General features: G+C 33.4%; 1 non-coding gene across 1 annotated transcript; it reads left to right on the top strand.

Moving 5' to 3' along the window:
• Nucleotides 1-7,351: 7,351 nt before the first annotated feature.
• On the top strand, nucleotides 7,352-7,423 carry TRNAA-GGC (transfer RNA alanine (anticodon GGC)). Its single transcript has one exon. It is a non-coding gene; the product is annotated as a tRNA-Ala (tRNA).
• Nucleotides 7,424-8,751: the final 1,328 nt, after the last annotated feature.

Raw genomic sequence — 8,751 nt, 5'->3', positions numbered from 1 at the left:
TTTTAAAAATTGAATTGAATTCTCGATTTTCGAAATATTGAGCTCGCTTAGAGATACGAAGCCTTTAACTTACAGAGAAAAAAATTAACTTTTGTTATTAAGAAGACACCAACGAATAAGGTAAATACACGAAAATAGAAAGTTTGCCTTATTCATTGGTGTCTTCTTAATATTCTTGGGCAAAGTTGATCAACTCTTCTATAACTTTTGTTAAACCTTAGCTTCAGGATGCGCAAAAAACTTTTTCCATCAGTAGTCCTAGTAATTTCAACGAATTTTTTCCCACATTATGATATTGGTCCGTTCCATTCCTTGCGAAAGTGATGACAATACCCGAATTATGACATTGTCTGTGATTCTGATAAGTAAGGTAAAGATTTTTATGGCATAAAAATCCGACAAGCTATGCTCCATAAAAAATTAATTTATGTTCTAAAAAGACTTAAAATGTGACGTAAAAATCTAAAAATACGCCATTATAAATAACCTGACCATATAGAGAGAAATTGGTCATCTAGGCTTTCGTATTTCGTATAACCTGACGATATTTCCTCGAGGAAATTATGGGAAATCGCCAATCATGCCCAAAATGATGCCAAAGGCACACAAATAAAATTACCAATTGCTGCTAATATCACCAATACTTGCTAAAAACGATGCCAAAGGTAAGTAAAATTGTCAATTATTATTAATATGGTCGAAAAATTGCTAATGCGAGAAATGAAGCTAGTAAAGAGTGATCTTGGGGAAAAAAATCCTTCTGCAGTTTTCCGCTGAAATATGCAAAATAAAGCTCAAAAATATGGAAATACGCGTTAAATTCTGGAAACCATGAAAATATTCGTTAAATTCTGAAAATCATAAAATATGCGTTAAATTCTGAAAATCATGAAAAATGTCTCAAAACTGCTGAACAATCATGAGGGCGCGGTAGCCCAGGTCAATAAGATACTCGCCTAATGTACTAAAGGATATTTAGAGTTCGATACCCTATTTATATTTTCGTATAAATAAAAAGTTGAAATTATGTTATATTGTATATAATATTGTAGATATACAATTTTTTAAAGGAAGCCCTGATAATTATTTTATATTTAATTTTCCGGGCTTCGTATCTCTGAGCAAACTCAATATATTTCGAAAATATAGAATTCAATTCAATTTTTAAAATTATTGATGTGGCGTAATAACGATAAACATGTTGGGGTAAATCGACAAGATATTCATACTTAGAATAAGACAACCATAAACACATTTATGGGCATTACATAATATTTTATCATGTTTATATATACATATTGTTTATAATTTTTGTAATGGCATTTTAATTGGGTTGCTGTATTTCAGTAATATGTGACATCCATACTTGTTATGGGCATCTTTTTCTCAGCCACCTCGTTGGGCATATGGCCTGTTGTGGCCTTCTATTTGTATTTGTAAAACACCACTATATTTCTGCATTTCTGCTGTAAAATCTGCAATTTTAACATGGATTTCTGTGGGAATTATCCTGTGGAATCATTCTTTTCAAAGTGATGCTGATGATGATTATGACGCCTGTTCAAAAAGGATCATTGTAGTATGTTCTCGTAGCATGAATACCACGTTAGTATAATGCGGATAACAATAGTTATCCGTCTATCTAAAGGTGTAAAACTTTGTTCATGAGTCAAACTGACTGTTTTTGGAAGACACTTTAAGAGTTTCAAGTAGAAAAAGAAAGTGAAAAAACATGTTAAAGACATTCGGAACGGTATTTGTTTTCTACCGGGGTGTTTCCGACAGTTACTTCCTTTAGAGTTCGTTAAGCTCTTCCACGATTTATCACTTCTATTTTCACCAGAACACGAAAAACTCTTTATTTCGACTGAACAGGCGTTCAATTGTTTGTTGTTTGACTTTATACTAAATTCTAGAATCCTACGGCTGTTATCTTTGTTTCCAAAAAAAAAATTCCCTTCGACATTATTTGTGCTTGAATTCCCAGTAGACGGAAAACTTTGCTCGCTTTGTAATATGCTGATTGGGGGAATTGACCAAGAAGGTATTGGATAAAGGCGACGCCGCTTATTAGTATCACGGATAATGTTGCCATTCGGGTATTCTTATCCCTTTTTCAAGGACCGGAACGAAACAATATAATTTCGGAAAAAATTCGTTTATAGTTATCGGGACTTCGGATAATGTTACCTTTTTTTCCGTTGAAAGATTTTTGCGCATTCTGAAGCTAACATTTAACCAAACCTCATTTTTCCTCTGTTCCTCTGTAAGTTATCGTTACCAGGCTGCAAGACTATGTAGGAGGCTAGAAGGTGTTCTGTTTCCCCTTCCATTGTTGACAAACATTTCTGTACGTATGTACATATAGTGAAGGCAAATGTATGGCGAGAAAAAAAAACGCTTTTGCCAGTTCTTGACCAGTTTCGTTGAGTTGATCAGATTCAAATTTCTTTTCCCGAGAGGCTTTCTCATGGGATTTATAAAACTTATTGTGTATAGAAGACTTTGCCCAAGAATATTAAGAAGACACCACGGAATAAGGCAAATACACGAAAATAAAAAAATCCGAATGCATTTCGACATCAATGGGTGTCGTCTTCAGAGGAAAAATATTTAACCAATAGTCACGCTGACTGAGTTTCCCACTTCGGTTGAATTCGGCTCAGCGGAATAAAGCTGAGCAACCGAGCGTTAAGATATTATGTCGAACGAATTGCACAAGAAGCTGTTGAAAATTTATTTGTCAAATTTGAATTCGCTGTTTCATTCAAAAACAAAGTCAAATTGATATTAGATTTTCTAATTTTAAAAAATGAAAATTTACGAATGATAAAAAACCTAAGGGACTCGGGTCCCGTACTAATTTTTTACAATGACATGTTTTGTATGTGTTCAAATTGTTTCAATGAATTATTAATGCAATGCATAATTACTGAAAAAGCAACGTAACGATATTATTTATAATTAAGACAAGTAGTAAAGAAAAAAATCAAACAGGAAAGAAAAAAAGGTGAATGAATTAAAAAGAAAAATGTGATATATCGATATAGATACAGTTTAGGTGCAAACCGTATTGTAACGGAGATGAAGTTTCTGTGATGTTTATGAAATATACATGAACTGAATTATTATGTACATTTGTCACATATTTGTTTCGGTGAATGTGATAAATCCGGTTGTTACGCATAATAGTTGAGGTAAGATTGATAAATTTCCCTAAATTGATCATTTTCACCGGCGATTATGCGTAACATCCAAGCGTTGCGTCGTTGGTAAACATGATAAATTGTACTGTATGATATACATGGTAATTCATGCATGCATTGTATCATTATACTGGGTACGATCGTAAAATTTGTTATCATTATATCGGGGACAGACTATATTCATCACACATACTAGACTCAATATGATATTTGGAATATTTTCATATTTATGAAATTCACCAATTACACTGGGATGTTACGCATAATCACATATAAAAGCGATAAATTTCAAATATTTATCGAATATGCTAACGGCACTGGGTTACTATGCATAATCTCCGGTGAATATGTTAATGTTTTCAGTATTTATCAAATTTACCAACGATGCTTCGGTATTATGCACAATTTCCAGTAAAAGTGATAATTGTTCTTAGGGTTTATGACATTTGCCAACGATTGTTGGGTATTATGCATGATCTGCAGTAAAAAGTGATAGCTTTTTTAGTGTTTTTCAAATTTATGAACGATTGTTGGGCATTATGCGTATTCGCCGATAAAAGTGATAAATGTATCATGCTCACCAAGACGATCGGTAAGTATGCATAATGACTCGTTATTATTTATAATAACCGATTTTACCACATTTACCGTAATATATTCATACTGATACATACATACTGTACATATCTGATTTTATAAACACAGTGGATATTTTACATACACTATTTTACTTATACTGGTACAGTTAATGTAATAAAAACGAAAAATATGCGTGTTTTGGTTCAATAGAAAAGTCTGAGAAAATTAAACTGGATCCCAATATCTTAAGATTGGATTGAGAGAGAGAGAGAAATAGATGCAGTTCAAGTTTTTCTTAAAGTTAGAAACTTAGAAGCCTTTGTAATTTCTTTGGCAAGAGCAGTATGAAATTTTGGAAGGAGAAAACTAATATTTTTAAATGCAGTCAAGTGTCTATATTCGGGACAATTTCTAACTTCGCACTGAAAAAAACAATCCCTCAATGAAACATTTAAATTGAAACAAAATATATCGACATTCTAAAGTATATCTAGGCTCTTTGTACTGATAATTTAAAAATTTTAGTTTGCATCTAGTATTGTATACCCATAATGAGTTGGCCTCTGACCTTGACGCGCGAAGGGAGGGTTCATTTTTAAAGGAGGGGAAACGGGGGTAAAAGGGAAAAAAACTCGCTAAAATAGCGCAAAAGACGCCAACGGAAAATGCCAACCTGTTCCTTTTCCCTGCGACCTTTTTACCGAAAAAAGATGAATGGAATCGCCCATCGTGACGTTTCATGGCGTAGCCAAGGCCAACTCAGCGTGGGCGTACAATACCTAATATAAATAAAATGACCCAAATTATTTTGTTCTAAGTTAGGCGGGGGTACCCTTGGAGCGATCAGTATAGTTTTGTGTAAATGTAATCTGCAACAATCGTCCGGGGTACCAACATATTGAAACAAGAAGTCCCAAATCGTCCAAAATAATGCCTCTGTCCCACGTATGGGTACTATATCTACTTAATTGCATCATATTTTGCGAAAGATATTTGTATCTCTCCCAAAAGTATTGAATTCGCAGTGTTTGGAAGAAAAATTGGAAAGTTTTGCTAGTACTAAAAAAAAATTTATATAAATACAGTATTTTGGAAATTAAAAGATTTTTAATTTTCTCAAAAATTAGTGTTTTTGTAGAACTGTAAAAAAATAATGAGTTAAGTCACATTTTGATATTGGAAGTATTCGTATGTGTTTTCTGCATTTTTGTTAAATAGCTCATTATGATACTGCTGTTGATCACGATGATAATAATAATGTGAGAATTTGGCACCAAATTCACTTCTAGTTTTACAACCGAATGTTTCAATTAAAATAAATTTATATATCTGTTATGATGATGAAGTCCCGTTCATTGACTGTATGCACGTACAGTGAAACGTTGCTACAATGATACTCGATATAACGATAAACCATTTATAACGATATTTTTCAAATCCTGTTTGGAATTGCCTATAGTCTAGTGTTAAACACCTCTCGATACAACGATATCCTCTTCTACGTTAAATCCCTCTATAACGCTATTTTTCAAGAGATTTTGAAATCGCTGCAACGATATTTTTTTACATTTCGCTCGAAATCGTTTTATTTTATCTTGTTAAATTTAATTTTAACTTCTTCACTTAATTTAGTTCCTCCAAGAGCGTCTAATATCATCGATGTTTTACACCACATGATCACCGAAAATGTTGATAAAGCTGTATCAACTAATCAATTACAGTTTTTTGCGTCGAATAAACACTTTCAAGCCGGTTTTCTGATGTTACCAACAACGCAGATTTAAAAAATATACCAACAACAGCATAAATTTGGTGGCACGTGATGACAATGTTGCCTCTCGATATAGCGATAATCTCTCTACAATGATATTTTTTCTTGGCCCGCAGAATATCGTTATATCGAGTCTCACTGTAAATGGAGAGTGCAAAATATGTATCTGTACAAAATATTCTTACAGACTTCGAGAGAGCTTCCATTTTTCAACATCTCTACTAGTAAAGTCTGCTGTCTTGCTTTGATGAACGTTAATCTCCTAGATTTTCACTGCATTTTACATAAAATGCGCTATGCACACGCATCGGAGAAATTTCTCTCGCGGTGAAGGTCTCGGTGTTTCTTGATTTATATCGCGCACGTCTCAAATTTAGTACATGACACTACACAGAAACTGCTACGTTGGGCTTGACGGTGTCACTAGGTGATTTACTGTAATCCCTCACCAAGATTAAGGTTCCAAGTCTAGAGTACGACGGAAAGTCTGGAAGTTTCAGCTGACCTCGGAGCATCTCGTAGGATTAAATCTACTCAGATCCTAGTGAAGCTCATCTCGGAAAGGAATAATCGATTCAAGAATGGACAGGTTTCTCTAATGTTTATACCGTATATATCCACGTACATAAATTATTAAATTCATTTAGTTTGTAAGACGGGATCATCAATGCTGCCGTTTGGGTTTTGCATTAGTTATTTCAAAACATCTTTATGAACCTTCATTTATTATATCAACATTTATTATATCATCATTTATTCGTTATATGCCGAACGAGGTGAGTGGAAATATAAATTGAAATATACGAATCAGTTTATTCCGTTATGCGAATATTTCACTGTGAAATTTATACGATTGATTTACCAAAGTATGATTCGTATACAGAGAGATGAAAGAAATACACACATATAAATATTTCTAATAAAGCAAAAGAGTATTACAGATAAGACAAATGTAACTTTAAAGCCAATCCGGAATGTAAATATTATTTCAAATCTATATCGCATGCGATTTATAACATATGAAGGAACATGGTAATATTTGATAATGGTGTTTTTCTTGGCATAATAATATAATAGACTACGTTTATTAGTTCCATTTCTGTCATTTTAACTAATGAGAAACAAAACCATATTTTTAGTACATAACTGTAGAAATTTCACAAAGAAATTATTCATACAACAAAATAAAGTCTCATTGGTCTCTCAGTTTTTATTTGTAGCATACATAAGCTGTAATATTTGGCGAAACTAATCATGTAAGTACTAATAATAAAAAAGTTAATGATTGATAAGTACTCTCTTACGTCTAAACGTGTATTTACTTGCATATAGAAACGTCCTCTCCACTTGTCAATACAAGATTCATCGAAAGACTGGTTATTTGTGGAGATGAAGATTACAAGGAAGAAAATTCATCACTGCCCCCACGGGGACTCGAATCCCGGTCTCTCGCTTGCCGGACGAGTGCTCTACCATCTAAGCTATGAAAGCAGATAGAACATTTCTACCTTTGAGCGTATAGATTACAAGGAAGAAAATTCATTTCGAGAGACCGGGGTTCGAGTCCCCGGGGGGGGGGGGGGCAGTGATGAATTTTCTTTCTTGTAATCTTCATCTCCACAAATAACCAGTCTTTCGATGAATCTTGTATTGACAAGTGGAGAGGACGTTTCTATATGCATATGGCCATCTGGTTGGCCTTTGTCATTCACGAGCTATTAGTTGATTGTCGACGCCTTCCATGTACGGTACCTTTCAACATATATATACGCTCCAAGGTTGAAATGTTCTATCTGCTTTCATAGCTTAGATGGTAGAGCACTCGTCCGGCAAGCGAGAGACCGGGGTTCGAGTCCCCGTGGGGGCAGTGATGAATTTTCTTCCTTGTAATCTTCATCTCCACAAATAACCAGTCTTTCGATGAATCTTGTGTATTTACTTGTTGCTCTTATCAACGTTACAGAAAATTTTGACGTTTAATCCCCATCGGTTTTCACATGCACTGCATCATATTAAATAACTGTGCATATTAACATCAGGAGATATATTCTTGAAGTGAATATGAAACTATTTTCTTGGTAGAAAACATTTTCTTTAATATACAACATTGCATTATGATTTTTAAAAATTGCGGCCATTTTCTCTTCTGAAAAAGTTGCATAAAAATTGAATGAAAACGTGAACCACTGAAAAAAACCGTTTCGGTAATATAAAATGTATAACAAAACAATAACTGCGAGTAAATAAAGGCATTCTCAAACAGAGTCGATATGTTGATGTCACAAAAAAAAATACCACGGATTCGCTTTTCTCGAGACATGTGTTCATGAATTTATTATATGATAAAAAAAAAATGAGCTTTTTTTTTTTACCAATTCAAAGTATTTTGTTTGGTTTTTTATGCAAAAATGGAATTTTTTTGGAAGGAATTCGGAAAGCTGAAATAGCATGTTGTGATAAACATATTTTGCATATAGAATATCAAAATTTAAGCGCAGATATTGTCATCCTGATTTATGTAATTACTTCTGCTACACACAGCATTAACGCGTTCGCTTCTTACAATGAAAAAGAAAAACGTCAATTTTTGCTTTTATAAATCATGTAGAAATTTTTCTCCTGACTTTTTAATCATATGCAATCATATTAGTGGCAATTTAGATAGTTTTTTAAATATTTTTTTAGGCATGTATGATATTTTTTCATGATTAAAAGATAGATACATGAATATTATAATGAAGATAGTTGTTTACCGAATTCGGTATTTGTTCAAACCCTCTTCATTAAAAACCTCAAAGATATTCGATACATCCAAAAATTGTGTAAGAATATTAAATACTAATACGAAGCAAAACCGTTATTAAATTTAACAATACAGTGAAACCTCCCCTAACGGACACCCCCCATTAACGAACACTTTTCGGATCCCAGGTGCCGTGGAATAGGGCGTTAATGTATTTCATTCCCCGTCAGTGGACACTCTCAATAGCAGACACTAAAATCACACAAACTCTAATTTATTAATTTTTGGTCACAAACCGAGAATTTATCTTATTCATTCAACTACGATCATCTGCAATCCCTGCTGGTATCCGTAAATATGATAACTCGTCAATCAATTACTTAATTAACTGAACGTAACTATGGTTCAGAATACCAAGATGATAAATTTGAATGGTTTTGTTTGTTGATATG

The sequence above is a fragment of the Pholcus phalangioides genome, unplaced genomic scaffold (genome assembly GCF_987345545.1).
Source record: "Pholcus phalangioides strain wild (caught in Gottingen) unplaced genomic scaffold, Ppha-v1.0 ptg000007l_1, whole genome shotgun sequence".
Taxonomy (NCBI): domain Eukaryota; kingdom Metazoa; phylum Arthropoda; class Arachnida; order Araneae; family Pholcidae; genus Pholcus; species Pholcus phalangioides.
The sequence above is the reverse complement of the archived record's forward strand: the minus strand, read 5'-3'. Positions and strand labels throughout refer to the sequence as shown.